The following is a 17,604-nucleotide window of genomic DNA, read 5'->3' on the forward strand; positions in this document are numbered from 1 at the left end:
TTGGAATTTCTTCAGTATGTATTCCAATACTGAGTAATAAAGACGTTTTCTAATTGTAGTCTAGTCAGTACTTTTCAAGTCCAGTCCGATTTGCTCCCACTTGCGCCAACAGGTTATGGGCCTTTGCGACCGGAATCGGAACAGGTGAAGAAAGAAAGCAATCCGTCAAGATGAATGGCTCCAACTACGACAATTGGAGCTTCCGGATGAAGCTATTGCTGACCAAGGAAGGTAACTAGACGGCTGTAGCAGACCCGGAACCGGTCACGGCTGCGTGGAAGACCAAGGATGAGCAAGCGCTGGCGTCAATCGGATTGACCGTGGAGGACAATCAACTAATCCACATAAGGAAGGCCAAATCAGCGTCGGAGGCGTGGGAAGCTCTGGAAAAGTTCCACGTGAAGAAGACCTTGACGACGAAACTTTCGGTGATGAGGAAGATCTGCAGCCTACGCCTGGAAAAGCACGGTGATATGGAAGCGCACGTGTCGAAGCTGGCTGAATTGTTCGAGAAACTGAATAATTTGCAGCCTGAAAAGATAGTCGCCATTTTGTTCAGCAGTCTGCCGGAGGAGTACGAGACGTTGGTGACCGCTCTCGTAGCTCGACCGGAGGAGGACCTTACCCTGGACATGGTTAAAGGTAAGCTCATTTTTTTTTTCCAATTTCGTTTATTTGGTAGGCTCAGGCGTGTATAACACTTTACGGAGCCATTGTTCTTTGTGATATATACAATCAATATCATTTTATTATACGGTTAGTAAGAGGGGGGTAGAAGCCAGCGTACTCGTGGTGACTCGAGGTTAGTTTACAATGTTTAAGGATGGACGGGGCTTAGGATTTGGGATCAGGAAATTTCAGCTTCTCATCCGGGCATTTGGCGTCAGTGACGATGTGGCGTGTCGTCGTGCTCGAGGAATAGGAGCATCTTCCGGATGGCAAGAGCTATGGAGCTCTACGGAACAAAAAGGCAGAGACAGAACAAAAAAAAAACTTTAAAGAAAGAAAAAAAAAACAAAATGTTAGATTTTGATGTCAGAAGCACAAAGAAAACTATAAATGGCCTGCATATAGACAACATCACGATCTCCCAAAACACCTCGAACTTCCCTGAAGGGTTGTTTACCTCGGGCCACAAGGGTATCCAATAATTGCTGTCTGGAGGCGTCATTTTCCGAGCAGGACCAAACTACGTGATCGATGTCATCATAACCGGCTCCGCACCTACATAAGTTGCTATCGACAAGGTTTATTCTGTACAGATGTGCGTTTAGTGAATAGTGATTAGACATAAGTCTCGACATCACGCGAATGAAGCCTCGACTTAAGTCCTCACCTCTGAACCACGCTCGCCCAGAAACTTTTGGAACTATGGAAAATAGTCACCGTCCAAGTTCGTTGTGTGTCCAATTTCTTTGCCAACTTTGAAGAGTACTCTGACGGACTAATGGGAAAAACTCGTTGCTCGAGTATTGTCTATCGTAAACTTCACCTTCCTGTGCGCCCACCTTTGCCAGCGAGTCTGCCTTCTCATTGCCGTAGATTGAGCAGTGAGATGGGACCCAAACAAAGGTAATCTTGAATGATCTTTCGACCAAAACACGCATCTGCTCTCTTATGTTTGTAAGAAAGTAAGATGCGTGCTTAACAGGTTTCATCGACCGGAGTGCCTCGATAGAACTAAGACTATCCGAGAAGATGAAATAATGGTCTACGGGCTGATTGGAAATTATCCCCAAAGCGAAGTAAATTGCTGCCAGCTCAGCAACATAAACCGAGCACGGTTCCTGAAGTTTTCGGAAGGTGGTTGAAGTTACATTGAAAACACCGAAGCCAGTGGATCCGTTAATGCGAGAACCATCAGTGAAATATCTGTTGTTGCAATTGACATGTTCATATTTTTCTGAAAAAAGGGAGGGAATAGATATTTGTCGAAGATGATCTGGTAGTCCATGGACAGATCGTATTCAATTGAGGAACTATCGTTGGTGATGTGAACTCGAGATGGATTAAAACACGGAAGACAAAGATCTGAAGAAATGTAATTGAGATAGACTCTAAGGAATCTTGAACGACAAGTCAGTTCAAGCATTTTATCGAAGTTATCTAAGACAAGTGTGTTACTTGTTCCACATTTGATGAGTATTCTAAGTGAGAGCTCCCAGTAACGGTGCTTTAAAGGAGTGACTCCAGCAAGCACCTCCAGGCTCATGTTATGCGTTGAATGCATGCAGCCAAGGGCAATACGCAAACAACGATACTGAATTCGTTCCAATTTGATCAGGTGGCAATCGGCTGCTGAGAGGAAACAGAAAGAGCCATACTCTAAAACAGAGAGAATAGTCGTTCTATAGAGTTTGATGAGGTCTTCCGGGTGAGCACCCCACCAGGTTCCGGAGATAGAACGTAGAAAATGGATCCTTTTCCGGCATTTTTGTATCAAATACTCAAATATGGAGTTTCCAAGTACATTTAGAATCAAACACGACCCCAAGGTATTTAGAAGATAAAGATTGGTTGATGTCATCATTCAACAGTTGTAGTTTCAGTTGAGCTGGGTACCGCTTCCTAGTAAACACAACCAACTGAGTTTTTTGCGGTGAAAACTCGATCCCTAGATGTCTGGCCCAAACAGTCAGATTATCCAGGGTACTTTGCAATGGTCCTTGCAAGACAGCTGCACATGGACCTCTTAGAGAGACCACGGCATCATCTGCAAGTTGTCTGAGCGTGCATTGTCCTTCCAAACAATTGTCAATATCTTTAACATAGAAATTATAAAGCAAGGGACTTAAACATGATCCTTGGGGAAGGCCCATGTAGCTATTTCTGGAAGTTGTCAGAGTACCGAGTGTGAAGTTCATTTGTTTTTCTGACAGCAAATTATACAAGAAATTGTTCAAAATAACGAGTAATCCACTACTGTGCAGATTGTCTGACAGTACTTCTATGGAAACTGAATCAAAAGCGCCCTTAATATCCAAGAATACTGAAGCCAATTGCTCCTTGTGCGCAAAGGCCAGTTGTATATCTGAAGAAAGCAACGCTAGACAATCGTTTGTTCCTTTCCCTTTTCGAAATCCAAACTGAGTATTTGAAAGCAATGCATTTTCTTCGACCCAATGGTCGACTCTTGAAAGGATCATTTTCTCCAATAATTTTCTCATGCATGATAGCATGGCAATCGGTCGGTATGAATTGTGATTAGACGCTGATTTCCCAGGCTTTTGAATAGCTATTACTTTGACCTGTCGCCATTCAGGTGGCACAATGTTGTACTCCATGAAACAGTTGTACAAGTCAAGTAATCGTCTTTTTGCGATATCTGGGAGGTTTTTAAGAAGATTGAATTTGATGTTATCGCATCCCGGAGCAGAGTTATTCGATGAAAGAAGAGACATAGAAAGTTCCAGCATTGAGAATGGTCCACCCAAAGAACCGGGATCAGTGACTGATTCTCGAAATAGCGGTTCTGCTGGTACGGAATCTGGGCAGACCTTTTTTGCGAAGTTGAATAACCATCGATTGGAGTATTCTTCACTCTCATTGGTGGAAATGCGGTTCCGCATGTTGCGAGCCGTTTTCCAAAGTGTTGTCATTGAAGTTTCTCGTGATAGTCCCTCGACAAAACGTCGCCAGTAGCTACGTTTTTTTGCCTTGAGAAGATTTTTGAGTTTTCTTTCGAGCCTCAAATACTCTTCAAAAAGCTCTGACCTTCCGTGTTTACGGAAGGCCTTGAAGGCATCAGATTTCTCAGAATACAACTTAGTACACTGGATTTTGTTTTTACGCGATTTAGATTTTCTCAATTTTCCACTCATCCTAAATGTTTAACGTATATTAATTATCATGTGATTTTTCTTTGATTTATTCTAGAATTTTTGAAACATGTTGCGAAGAGTTTGGTGGCAAATTGAAGTCACACGATCAAAAATACGAGCGAAAAAAAATCGTGTAAAAACAAAATCCTGTGTACATTCATCATCCCATCCAAGAGTGGCTGGTCTTCTGATGACAGATGTACTTGGAACGCGTCGTTTCTGAGCTTCTAGTGCGCTTTTTTGAATCAACTCAATAAGGAATCGATATTCATCCAAAGGTGGAAGAGTATCAGTTGAGTCAATAGCCGATGCAAATTTTTGCCAGTCAATGTTCTTCGTGAGATCGAAAGGAACATTAACTGCCTCAGATTGCTGATAGCCACTCTTAATTGTGGTGGCTATCGGCATATGGTCACTACCATGGGGATCTTGAATTACCTTCCACGTGCAATCTAATGATAGTGAATTCGAACATAAAGACAGATGAATACGACTTTGTTGACCATTTGGTCCTATTCGAGTTACTTCACCAGTGTTCAAAATATTCAAATTGAAATCGTCACACAAATCATAGAAAATAGGCGCTCTGTAATCGTCATACGTTTCGCCCCATCCAATACCATGTGCGTTCATATCTCCCAATATCAACACTGGGGATGATAAAAGGGAGACTGCGCTCCAAAGATGTCGACGATTAAGAGAGGCATTTGGAGGAATGTACACTGAAGCTATGCAAAGATCTTTATTCTTCACATTTACTTGGCATGCGACGATTTCTAAGCCGGGAACAGTCGGAATGGGAATTCTGTAGAAGGAGTAGCATTTTTTGATCCCCAAAAGAACGCCACCATAATGATCATCCCGATCTTGGCGAATAATATTAAAATCGTGGAAGTTGATTTCATCTTCAGAAGAAAGCCATTTTTCACAGAGTGCAAATATATCGATATCGGAATTGCGAATCAAAAACTTGAGCACGTCTAATTTATTTTTCAGACTATGACAGTTCCACTGCAGCACAGTGATTGTATCTTGGGTATTGGCCGTATTATCCATCGAAAGATACAATTCATGCAAGAAAGGGCCATGAAACAGTCAATTGCTTCAGATAACTTTCCACTGTTGGTATAAAAAAGTCAATGATAGGCCTCAATGAATTCGGAATATTGAATAAATTCAAAAAACGGTCCACAAGGTCCTTAAAGGAGATCAATCCTCGCTTGGACGGAATACTTTTACTAGAAGTGCGAATTACTTTTTTTCTTTCGTTGATTCTCCTAGCCGGATGTTTCTTTGAAACATCGGATTTTGGCAATGGCGGGAATGCCTTACTGCAACTAGGATCAAAAGAAGCAGTAGGGACAGGTTGCTTCGGGATTTTAAATAAACCCCATTACCTTCAGATTTTGCCAAGCTTTTATGGATGATTTTGTTCTCTTGCGGCGCGAACCTGGGAAGACGGTTGCTTCCTCTTTTCGGGCACGTGTACCTCCGCAGGATCATCCATATCGGCTGCGTCAGAGTCCAATTCATCAATGGATATGGAATCATAATAATCACTTACACGAACGGTGGCTGAAATAGCAGTCGATGCAGTGGCTGCGGCGGATGTGTCTTGCGACTTAACCATTTCCGCATACGACTGCTTGGAGCGCTGTACCAACGAGCGCTTCACTTTTTGGGTGCGCTTTTTGTACACCGGGCATTCTTGCAAACCATGGGGAGGATTCAAACCACAATAAGCACTAGGTAGGTAAGCTCATTGACGGGTGGCAGAAAAAGAAGCAGCGCAACGGTGACGAGGACGAGTCTGAATCCGTCCTCTATGCAAATACCAAGATAGAAAAGGATCGGTGTTTTTTCTGCAAAAAGTTGGGTCATGTGAAGGCAAGCTGTGAAAAAATCCGAGCCTGGAAGGCGTCGAAAGCGAGCGGTGCGGTAACCAAGCAACCGAAGGTGGTGTCCAAGGTGGTGTGACGCCACCATGACGAGGAAAGCCCTGCCAAAAAATGGCAGACATCCGGTATACTGGAGTCCAGAGATTGCGGCCCTTCGACCAACCTGCCTCAAGGCTAAACGAAAGATGCAACGTGCTCGCTTCGAGGATGAAAGAGCGGACCGCCGTGAAGTGTTTCGAGCTGCGAAACTGGCCTTTAACAAGGCCATTAAGAGCCATAGTGATGGCCAAGACCAAATGGAGCTCTTCACCCCCTGAATGGTTCCCGGATAGGTTGGCGAGGATTATCGAGGTACTATTCCCGTCTCGAGCCACAAGTCCCTGGCCTCCTGCACCACAAGGCAATATGGGTGCGGTCGAAATAGTGGCTCCGGTGACGAACGAAGAATTACTCGCGGTGGCCAAATCCCTGATAACGAACAAAGCTCCAGGGCCTGATGGAGTTCCGAACAGCGCTTTCAAGGCAGCAATCATAGCGAACCCGAACATGTTCAGGCTAGCTATGCAAATATGCCTAGATGAGTGTAAATTCCCCGAAAGATGGAAAAGACAGAAACTGGTGTTGTTGCCGAAGGCCGGGAAGCCGCCGGGCGACCCATCGGCGCATAGACCAATCTGCCTTATAGACACGACGGGCAAGTTGGTAGAGAGGATCATCCTCAACATGCCATCGCGCTCTCGTTATACTGGCTTAGCCTGCCGGTGGGCATGTACCGGATTTTGGAAGGCTATTTCCAGAACCGTGTACTGTTATACGAGACCGATGCCGGTCAGAGAAGCGTACCTATTACCGCAGGAGTTCCCCAAGGTTCAATACTGAGCCCGGTATTATGGAACCTTATGTGTGACGGGGTTCTGAAGCTAGTTCCCTCCTGGTGTTAAGATCGTCGGTTTCGCAGATGATGTAACCTTGGAGGTCTACGGGGAGTCAATTCCCGAGGTAGAACTGACCGCAGCACATGCGATCAGCACGGTGGAGGATTGGATGAGCGCTAGAGCCTGCAACTCGCTCAACATAAGACGGAGGTGGTTATCGTCAACAACCGCAAGTCGGTTCAACATGTAGTGATTCACGTGAGTGAAGTCGCGATCGCATCAAAACGGAGTTTGAAGCTCCTTGGGGTCATAATAGACGACAAGCTAACCTTCGCCATCCATGTCGACTACGCGTGCAAGAGGGCTTCGACTGCTGTTGCGGCATTATTGAGGATGATATTCAACAGTTCCAAGGTGTGTGCCAGTAGAAGTAGGCTACTGGCAGGCGTTGCCGTATCTATTCTTAGGTACGGTGACCCGTCCTGAGCGAGAGCTCTGGGGGTAACCAGTTACCTGCGGAAGCTGGAGAGCACGTACCGCTTAATGTGTCTCAGAGTGATATCTGCCTACCGCACGATATCACAAGATGCAGCTTGCGTGATTGCGAGCATGATGCCAGTCGGGCGGGTCATCCGGGAAGACGAGGAGTGCTTCGAGCTACGTGGAGAGGAGAGGGGCACTAGAGGAGCCCGCGAACGCAACGCATCACATGTTCCCATGTGACCCGGACATGGGACATAATACAGGCCTTTTCCAAGCTTTTCATATTATTTAGTTGACTTTTGTTACAGTGAACTCCATAAAATTCTTGAGAAATACCCCTCTGGGAAGATTTCGGCGAGATTTCTTTTCCATATTAATAACTTGGACTGGTGAAAATGCAAGTAATTGAGAAATTTCAATTTTAATCTCATCCATTGATTTATCATCACTGGGGAGACCTTTCAAGACGACTTTGAACAATTGCTCAGTTTTGTCAACCTATTAGTTAAAGTTAACCTGTAGTTATTTTTTTTCTATTAAGGACTGTTTTGCAATCAGTTTTTTTTTTAATATTACCCGACTGGGAAATACAAAAAAAAAACAAAAGTGAAGTTTATATTTATGTCACAGCACGGAACTTTCACACATAGCATCGTATACTAAATAGTATTTCATGTAAAAAATCATTTCCCGCAGAATATCCGGCACGTCATTTCAAATAAATCATACTTTCAGAGATGGCCATCAGCGCCAGACCAGCAGACCATTTGCGACCCTCTTCCGTATGCTACGCAACCCAAGTCCATATGCCTCCGACGCAAAGCGAAAGTTGTTCTCAGTCAACAATTTCAAACTAGAAAAGGTTATACATCTGGCACTGGCATCCATTCGACCGATTCGATGGGTCGCCAGCATCATGGAGTTTGGCAGCAGGCGGAAAAAAAATTGTAATAGGACGCGGTATGCAAAAAAGTCCCATCCAATTGCACTCCGGCCTGGTGGGTGAGCAAAAAAATCTCACGGCGGTGTGTACTTTATCCGTTGCATTTCATCGCGCACGACCTTTGTCAAAAAGGAGAGCCCGTTACGAAACGGAACCCAGTCAGTGGAGGCAGGCAGATGCAACACAGCTAGGTACAGAAGCAGCAGCAGCAGCACATTCACTTGAACTTTTCTGATCCACCAACAGATTTTTATGTAAGAGTCGAGTGGTGAGTAATGCACAGTGGAAGATTTTTCAATGCTGAATTGTTTTAGTGAATTTTATTGAAACTTCTATTCTAAGACTTTGTATCTTCCAACTCGAATCGAAGATGGTAAATTACAAACCAAAAAGGCATTCTACGAATTGGTAAAGTGATGGCATCCGCATTCTTGATTTCGATGCGACCGGCTTTAGCCCGAGTTCATAACGTACCTGGAAAAACATGCATAAATCTCGTTTTTATTGTATTTATATAAATGTTTCGGTCAGTCGTAAATAGATTTGCTCGAAGCTTTCGGTGGAGTTCCAAACAAAGTTTTTTGTTTCTTCCTTTATCGGTCACTGTTCGCCATAATCGGTCGTCTGTGTACCTAAAAAAATCATCGCGCGCGCCTGGTTGTTCGTCGTCGCTGACGGTCATAAAAAAGTGCTTTCAGCGGCAAACTCCAACAAGCTTCAACGGAGCCTGTTTGGATGCTGTTCCTGGAAGTCACGTCCGCGATGTTCGATTTTGGACGGGTTGCAGAATCGCCCCGGGCCGTTATCGCGTATCGTATCGGATAGTAAGCAATTACTTGCAGATGCACCGTAATTCTCCGCCTCCACGCCGTATACTTTGTGTCATTGCGGCAGCATCCTAGCTGAGAAATAGCGTAAGTTGGTTTGGTCGAGAAAAAAAAACAGCTGAACCCGAGTCGTAACGCAGCTCTCCGGGTGGGTTACAAATGGGCGCTTTCTATCAGGAAAAAGACTATTCGGACGGCAAGGGTGAGAAGCTTATGGAGTTGATTTGAACGGCACACGACTGCTGATGAAAGGTCGTAGCCTCACTACACCGGCTGGCCGTAGTCGGCTCTGCTCAGCAGGATAAATGGCCACCATTGATAACGACATCGATTTGGCAGTTACGGTAACGATTGGCCAACCTATTGCAAAGTCATCAGCTGGATGCTGTCGTCGTCGTGCAGTACTTATTGGTTGTGTTGTCAGACATGCAGAGCAGAGAAGACTGGCAGTATGGACAAAACACCCAGCTGAAAGTGGATTATACCCAAGCACAAAACGGCCGCAGCCTATTGATTCGATTGTATTGCTTGGATCTGGGTGGTGGATAAATTGGTTAGACAGAACCATACAGTATGGGATTGAATTTTCAAAGGATCGAAATATCTGTTGTGTTTGTCGAGTGGCTAATACACCAAATATTAGGGAGGATGTTGGTACAGCCGATTTTAAATTCCTAGAAAAGCTACAGTAGGAAAAATGTTTCACATCGATTCTTTGAGCCCCCAAGGAGGACGAAGATTATATTTTCTCGCTTTCCTCCTACGACGAAAATTACTATTGTAAGCCCCTATTTATACTAAGATGGGGTCGCACAACTGGACAATTTTTCAATAACTGCCTCGATTACGGAGGTTGATTTGCAGATCTTGACTCTATGGAGTTCGAAGACTACACAGTCGAATTTCAGCCAATCTGCACCAAGTGGCTTTTTGGCTGACTTGTAGTATTGTGTTCATACAAGGAAAACGGCAATATCAATTCATACGTACATTTCTTGAAGGACATCCTCAGTTATGAGGTTGAAAGATATTCGATACGATTGGAGATCAATTAAATTCACTAAACGAGAGCTTGGCAAAAAAATGGGTTTAGCCACTTGGTGCGATTTGGCCAACAAAAACTACTTGGAATGCAAAGATACGGGGTCTCGTCTCTATGGATATCGTAGACTACCTAGAACTCATGACAGCAACAACTATTTGAAATGCGCACTTTGTCCAGTATTGAGTCACATAACTCGTTAGTTCTTCAACAACTGCCTTCGTTATGGGAGTTGATCTGAAAATTTTAACTCTATGAGTTCATAGACAACCTAGAAACCATGACAATAACAAGAACTATTCGGAATGCAAACCTACACCAATATGAGGTCAATCAACTTGATAACTCTTGAATAACTGCCACCGCAGGAAGAAGAAAGAATATGAAGAACAAGTGATTAGCGAGGTGCAGGAAAAAATGGAGCAGAACGATATGCGGAGGCTCTATGAGTTTATCAATGGCGTGTGAAGAAAGACAGCGCCATCTCCCGTCATGTGCAACGACCAACAAGGGAATTTGCTGACAGATAAAACCGAAGTGGCTGCCAGGTGGAAGCAACACTTCGAGACTTTGTTGAATAGTGGAAGTGACGGTGCATCGGTGAGCAGAATAAATATTAGCGACGATGGACAAGCTGTGGAGTCGCCTACATTAGATGAGGCTACAAAAGCTGTTAAAGAACTGAAAAACAATAAGGCTGCGGGACCAGCTCAAGGCTGTACTTCTCAAATATGGCAGTGAGCAGCTTTATCAAGTTCTGCACCATATTATGTCTAAAATATGGGAAGACGAGGAAATGCCTGCTAGCTGGTTGGATAGCCTCATTTGCCCTCTCTTCAAGAAAGGGCACAGACTGGAGTGCGCCAATTACCGAGGAATAACCCTCCTTAATTCGGCGTACAAAATTATGTCCCGTACTCTGTTCAACAGATTGAGGCCGCTTGAAGAGTCCTTCGTCGGCGAATAACAAGCAGGTTTTTGTGAGGGCCGATCAACGACGGATTAAATGTTTACCCTGAGCCAAATCCTTGATAAATTTGTAACGGGGAGTTTTGGAGTTGGAACCGTTCTTTGATTTCCGTTTAACTGGCTTCACTTAAGCGCCAAGCAAGACGACCTAAATCTCTTGCTTGTGAAGCAGCAAGATAAGATACCCGGCGAGACTCAGGGCGAGTCCGTCAAAATCATGGAAAAAAGTAGAACGAACCGACCAAATCACTCCCAACCTTTACGAGTTAATTCCCAGTTCCCTTCCCAGACAATGAATTCTAAAAAAAACCAATCAATCAATCTTTCCTTTGCCTAAAACAATCTCCAAGTTCGTTAATAGGAATTTAATTTTCGTTACCAGTCCTATCAATCCTACTTGCATGCAAGTTCCACTATGGACTTGTGCATTCGCACGGCCGTGCTTCTTTCAGTCCCTCAGTCGGTCGGAATATAACAAAATCGACGGCCTGACTGTTTTTTCTAAATTTCGTATTTTCAAGATGTATTGGTTACAAAAATAAAAGGTATCTAACCTGTCGTGTGGCTCCGGCTCGAGCTCAGGCGCGATGTCCAGCGGTGGATGGGGCGATGGTGGTGGTGAGGCTTAGCTTCGTGGATGGCAGTTGATGGTGCAGACGTTGCGTACGGTGGTGTTGGTGCAATCTTCGCATATGCGGAATTCTAATGGTGTGCTGATGCTGTCAGTGGGTGAGTCTTCGCTAACCGGTGCTAACCCACGCTATCCGAGCAGTTTCGTTGCCCAAATAGTCAGCGTACTCGAGGCCACCGAGAATGGAATGTGGCCGGCGATTAGCTTTCAGCGACGATTCCTGGGAGTTGTGGAATTCCTCCCTGGCCCGTAGGTGCCTATGTGGTTCACTGGCCGGACGACGAGACGAACGCCTACAAGCCGCCAAGCTTCGGGATCCACCAAGAGGAATCGGAGTGATCGAGACCTCTCGCAACCTACAATCCGATCTTCAGACCGGACGGAACACCTTCGCGTGAAGGATTTCAAGTTCCTTCACACACCAAAAAGGAAAAACATAAATCACAGGTCACATTAGCACAACATAACACCAATTTTACTACGACTTGATTGAGCAGAATTATTCGATGCCTTACCTGAGCCTCGAGCAGCCACGACTTATTTTACTAAAATTAGATATTGGTACTAATTTTCAAATACTAACTGTAACGAAATTTATCATCAAGCTTTTCTTTTTATGCAACATTTTACATTTACAATTTCTTACATCGGAAATTCTTGTTCCCGCGCACTTGGGCCTAATAACTAATAATCCACCAATTTTCGTGATTCTGATCGCTAGAACAACATAGAAACGCTTTACAAAGAACGTACTTATAAGATTCTACAATTTGCCTCACTAAAGCTTGATTGAACGATTGTTCCGGCTAATAATGGTCACAAACTTCCACTTTCTCAGGGACTACGTCCTCTTCAATTGTCGTTCAACTCAGAAAAGAGCTATTGATTGGCAATTTCTTTCTTTATAACCTTTGGAATCTTAAAGGTAAATAACTTATTAAAAGAAATACTATCTCAAAAATTCTCTCGTCATCTCATCATATTTTTCTGAAAAGAAAAACGGCGAGTGACACCCAAGTTGCTTGTGATTCAGTATGTAAGGTAGTTGCATTTTTTGACAACCAGAGGCGCTACCGGTAATACGTATTTGCTCGAATCTTAATACTTTATCCTACAAGATGATTTAAATCGGCTTCTCAAGGCGAGAAGCTAACCAATCAAACTCAATTAAATCTACTAAACGGCTCCTATTTTGTAACTATGTTACAAATTCCGGGAGTACAACTTGCAGACACATCATCTGTTTATTGATTTCAAGGCGGCGTACGATTCAGTGAAACGGAATGAATTATGGCAAATTATGCTTGAACATGGTTTTCCGGTGAAACTGATACGGCTGATTCGTATAACGTTGGACGGATCGAAATCAAGTGTAAGGGTTGCGAATGAAATATCGACGTAATTTGATACATTAGATGGATTAAAGCAGGGTGATGCACTCTCGAATCTACTGTTCAATATAGCGCTCGAGGGAGCGATTAGGGGAGCTGGTGTGCAAAAAAGCGTTACCATTATCACAAAATCGCATATGCTCCCGGGATTTGCGGACGATATCGATATTATCGGGATTGATCGCCATGCCGTGGAAGAGGCTTTTGTGCCTTTAAGAGGGAGACAGCGAGGATTGGACTCACGGTCAATACCAGCAAAACGAAGTATAAAGTCGCTGGTAATCAACGTGGGTTCATTAGTGGTGGTGGTAGTGAAATGGTGCAGGATGGTGAAAAGTTTGAAGTGGTAGAAGAATTTGTGTATCTTGGAACATTAGTGACGTGCGATAATGATGTTATCCGCGAGGTGAAAAGGCGTATTGCATTCAATAGGTTGGGTCGACCACACCTACCTACGTTGGGGTGAAAACGAAATCTGTAAACAAGCATCAAACTGGATCCCAGCTGGACTTCAGTGCAAAGGCAGACACACAGACTCATGGTGGCGCAGAGTCAACTAAGGACAAAATCAGATAAATTAACCTAGCGGCGGTGATGCCTTTCTCGTGCATAGTATAATGTATTGACAAAATCACATTAGGAAGGTTAAAAAAGCACTTTAAGGCAGCGGTTCTCAAGCTGGGGTACATGTACCCCTTGTGGTACCTTCGCTGGTCCCAGGGGGTACCTTGGATAAAAATGCGTAATGGCGGATGTATTACAGTTCCAATCAAAACTTACTAATCATGTTTTGATAATTGTGTTATTTTTTTAATTTCAAAACTTTGTCTTGTACATAATATGCATGGCGATTAGTAAATCAAAGCCTATTGAGCTCTCAAAAACAAGCACAGTGTATGAAGGGCTGTGCGACAAAAGATCAAAAGGACAAAATGTTTGTTGTAGCGGAATATGAAGACGCCACCACTTCCTATTTGTGTAACAATAAGTTGCACCTTCAATCAAATTTCTAATAAATTTCTGTCTCTCACGTTTACGACAATCGTCGTCTTTGTAAACCATTCCCGCCAATTGTTATCTTGCTCTACTTTCCTCCATCCAAACAGCTCGGAGCCCCCTTTCAAGAGATTCGGGAACCTCCTTCAAGAGGTTCGAAATCCTCCTTTCAAGAAGCTCGTAAGCCTTCCTTCAAAAAGCTCAGAAACCTCCTTTTGAATGGCTAAAAAGTCGCCCGTAATCAACTTTTCAAGTGGCTCGAAAGACTGTTTTCAAAAGGCGCGGTAGCCTCCTTTCAAGATGCTTGGAAGGCATCTTCCTAGAGGGTCGGCAACCTCCTTTCAATAGGCTCGGAAGCTTCTCTTCAAGAAGCTGGGGATCCTTCATTCAAGGGGCTTGGAAGCATATTTAGAGGAAGATCCTTAGGAGCCTCCTTTTAAGTTGCTCGGAAGCTGCCTTCCAAAAGGCTCTGAAGTACTTATAGGTCCTATACACCTCCGGTGGTGCAAAGGGCCGACTTGAAAGATCTGCCAGGTTAGATTTTGGTCGACTTCTTTTATATCTTTATTGAGGCTTTGCCGCCATGAGCCTCTGGGTCTGCCTCTGCTGCGATGTCCCGCTGGGTTCCAGTCTAATGCTTGTTTACAGATTTCGTTTCCACCCCTACGCAGAGTGTGGCCGACCCAACCCCACTTCCAATCCCGAATTTCTGTTGCTATCGGCCTCTTGTGACAACGACGATGGAGCTCGTTGTTTAAGATCCAGTTGTGAGGTCACCAGGCCCAAATTATATACCGCAGGCATCTGTTGATGAACGAACACCTGCAGCCGTCGAGTGTTCTCCTTTGATACACACGCTAGCGTATAACAGCACAAATTTCACGTTAGAGCTGAAAATGTGTACTTTGGGGCTCTGAAGCCTCCCTACAAAATGCTCTTAAGGCTCCCTTCGAGCGACTCAAAAGCCTTTCTTCAAAAGACTCGAAAGCCTTTCTTCAAGAGACTCGGAAGCCCCCTTTCAAGAGGCTTGGAAGTTTTTTTTTATAAACCGCGTGGATACCTACTTTCAAAAGACTCGGAATTCTTCTTTCTAGAGGCTTGGAAGCATACTCTTTTCAAGCAGCTCAGAAGTCTCCTTTTAAATGGGTATACCTCGTTATGCATAAGTACGTTAGGCATAAAGACGATAGGCATAAGTACGTTAGGCACAATGGACGTTAGGCATAACGGACGTTAGGCATAACGGACGTTAGGCATAATGTACGTTAGGCATAATGGACGTTTGACATAGAATGACCCAAAGAACATCCCATGACATAAAGAAGGCAGTATTATAGCAAACGTCCATTATGCCTAACATACATTATGCCTATCGTCCTTATGCCTAACGTCGATTATGCCTAACGTACTTATGCCTAACGTCCTTATGCCTAATGTACTTATGCCTAACGTCGTTGACCCCTTTTAAATAGCTCGAAAACCGCCTTTTACGAGGCTCTCGTAAGAGAGAGTCTCGGGAGAATCCAAGAGACACGGAAACCTCCTTTCAAGAGAGGAAGAGAAATCCTTCTTCAAGAGGCTTGAAAGCGTGCTTTCAAGACGCTCAGAGCCCTCCTTTTGAGTGGCTCGAAAGCCGCTTTCAAGAATCTCTGAAGTCTCCTTTCAATGGCTTGAAAGCCGTCATTATAGAGATTTGGTAGCTTCCCTTCAAGAAGCTTGGAAGCCTCTGTTGAAGAAGCTCGAAATTCTTCTTTCAAGAAGCTTGGAAGCATACTTTCAAAAAACTCAGAAGCTTCCTTTTAAGTTGCTCGAAAGCCGCCTTTCAAGAGACTCAAAAACTTTCTTTCAAAAAGCTCATAAGTCTCGCTTCAAAAAGCTCGAAAGCTTGCTTCAAGAGGGTTGTAAGCTTCCTTTCAAGAAGGCTCGAAAGCCGGCTTCTAAGAGGCCCACAAGCCTGCCTTTAAAAGGCTCGGGAGTTTCCATTGAAGAGGCTTGGAATTCTTCTTTCAAAAAGCCTGCTTTCAAGTGGCTCGAAAGCCGCGTTTCAAAAGGCTGTGAAGCATCCTTTCAAGATGCTCGGAAGCCTCCCTTCAAGAGGTTCATAAGCCTTCAATAGACAAAAAAAAATCCTGTAGGATGCTTGATGTATAAATTTACTTTGAATTAGAATTTTTCACGGAATAATGCAAACTTCAGCCAACTTCACGGAGTGCCACATATCCCGTTAGTGTTCAGGGTCGTTCTTCATATATCTTCTCTATGCTTATTTTCATTTACAGCAAAAAATAAATAAAACAGGGGGTACCTCAATTAATGCAGAAGTTTGAATGGGTACCTCTCAAGAAACAGGTTTAGAACCGCTGCATTAAGACTTTTAAGTCAGATGAACTAACACCAAAATAGGCATTGCGCAGACGGTAATAAAGTTAATCAGTTCAGTGCATGTTTTTTCGGAGTATGCACTCTACAAAACTATATTAGTGAGTTTACATGCGAAACATACCCTGAACATGAATTATTATTGTGAATCTATGAATATTGTTTAGGTTACCTTTCATGCACTACTTATCCTATATTTGATGAATTACAACTAAATTACACCGAAAATTATTATACGATCACGAGACTGTAAGTGAAACTACGACCTAAAGAATTATTTAAAACTAGGACCTTAAAATATATTTAAAAATAGGTTGACTAGACTGAACACTGGACGATAGCCAAGACGTGGAATCGTAGACTAGAGTCACTGAAATGTGAGTACTATTTATAAGACGAAATTTGATCTGTTAAAGATTGAAGTATATTCCTTTTAACTTTTAAGCATTTGCCAATAAATCTTCAGGACATCGCTAAGAAGACTGACCCTTTTTTATACGTCTGGTGCCGCGCCGATATCCTTAAAAGATTTCAACTCGAGGAGAACCTGTTGTTGCTAGTCAATTACATATAATATCGTGGCAAAGGACCTTTAAAGGACGGATTTGCGATGGTCCTGACCAGAGTCTCTTAATTCTCGTGTATACATGGATGAGACAGTGTGCCATGAGCTACAAAAGCTCACGTAGCACCGATTCTGTGCGACGAGAGAAGCTAGCGCGCGCATAAAATAACTGAGTGAGCGTGTCTCAATGTACGTCTCATGAGACTCATCTCATGCGCTAGGAATGCATAGTTGGCGTTACTTAGGCGACGATATTATTGAATGAAAATTTCCCGCCCAAGCTGTTTTACGCACCTCCGCTGTTGTTTGCAAAGGTTTGCCATGGCAAACAGCGCATGAGCTGATCGCATTGAGATGTCTCAATGCGACTCACCAATGTTAATGTGAGGTACACAAGCTTCGTGAGACTCGTGTGCGCTAAATTTTATGTGCGCGTAGCACTCGTTGCTCAATCTCATCCTTTTTTGTACGCGTGCATGATGTCTGGTCCTGACGACGCGAGCAGCGGCGAAAGCCAACGCTGAGCGACCTCAGCAAATTTGTGACAAATGTAAAAACTCCAACCATGTAGCAGATATGGTAGCTTGTGAGCGGTGTCATCGTTGGTACCATCGTGCATGTGCAGGGATTGTTTTTCGATAGTCACCATCAGTGGCAACTCGATTTCTGGACGAATCAGCAGTACGTCACGATCAACCAGGGTGCAACTACAGCTAATGCGCCTCGAGGAGGAAAAAAAGCTCAGGAGAAACTGATTCTTGAGCAACAGGAGCAGGAGCGTGTT

At 43.8% G+C, this 17,604-nt stretch overlaps 1 protein-coding gene and 1 long non-coding RNA gene across 2 annotated transcripts in view; both read right to left on the reverse strand.

The window, feature by feature from the left end:
• Positions 1–17,604, reverse strand: part of LOC134211866 (RYamide receptor-like) — a 654,886-nt gene that overhangs the window by 321,967 nt on the left and 315,315 nt on the right. The window lies entirely within an intron of this gene.
• On the reverse strand, positions 10,990–12,386 carry LOC134211860 (uncharacterized). The gene is made up of 4 exons (XR_009979122.1): positions 12,269–12,386; positions 12,136–12,206; positions 12,005–12,071; positions 10,990–11,901 (listed from the first exon to the last, which is right to left on the reverse strand). It is a non-coding gene; the product is annotated as an uncharacterized LOC134211860 (long non-coding RNA).

The sequence above is a fragment of the Armigeres subalbatus genome, chromosome 1 (assembly GCF_024139115.2).
Source record: "Armigeres subalbatus isolate Guangzhou_Male chromosome 1, GZ_Asu_2, whole genome shotgun sequence".
NCBI lineage: Eukaryota > Metazoa > Arthropoda > Insecta > Diptera > Culicidae > Armigeres > Armigeres subalbatus.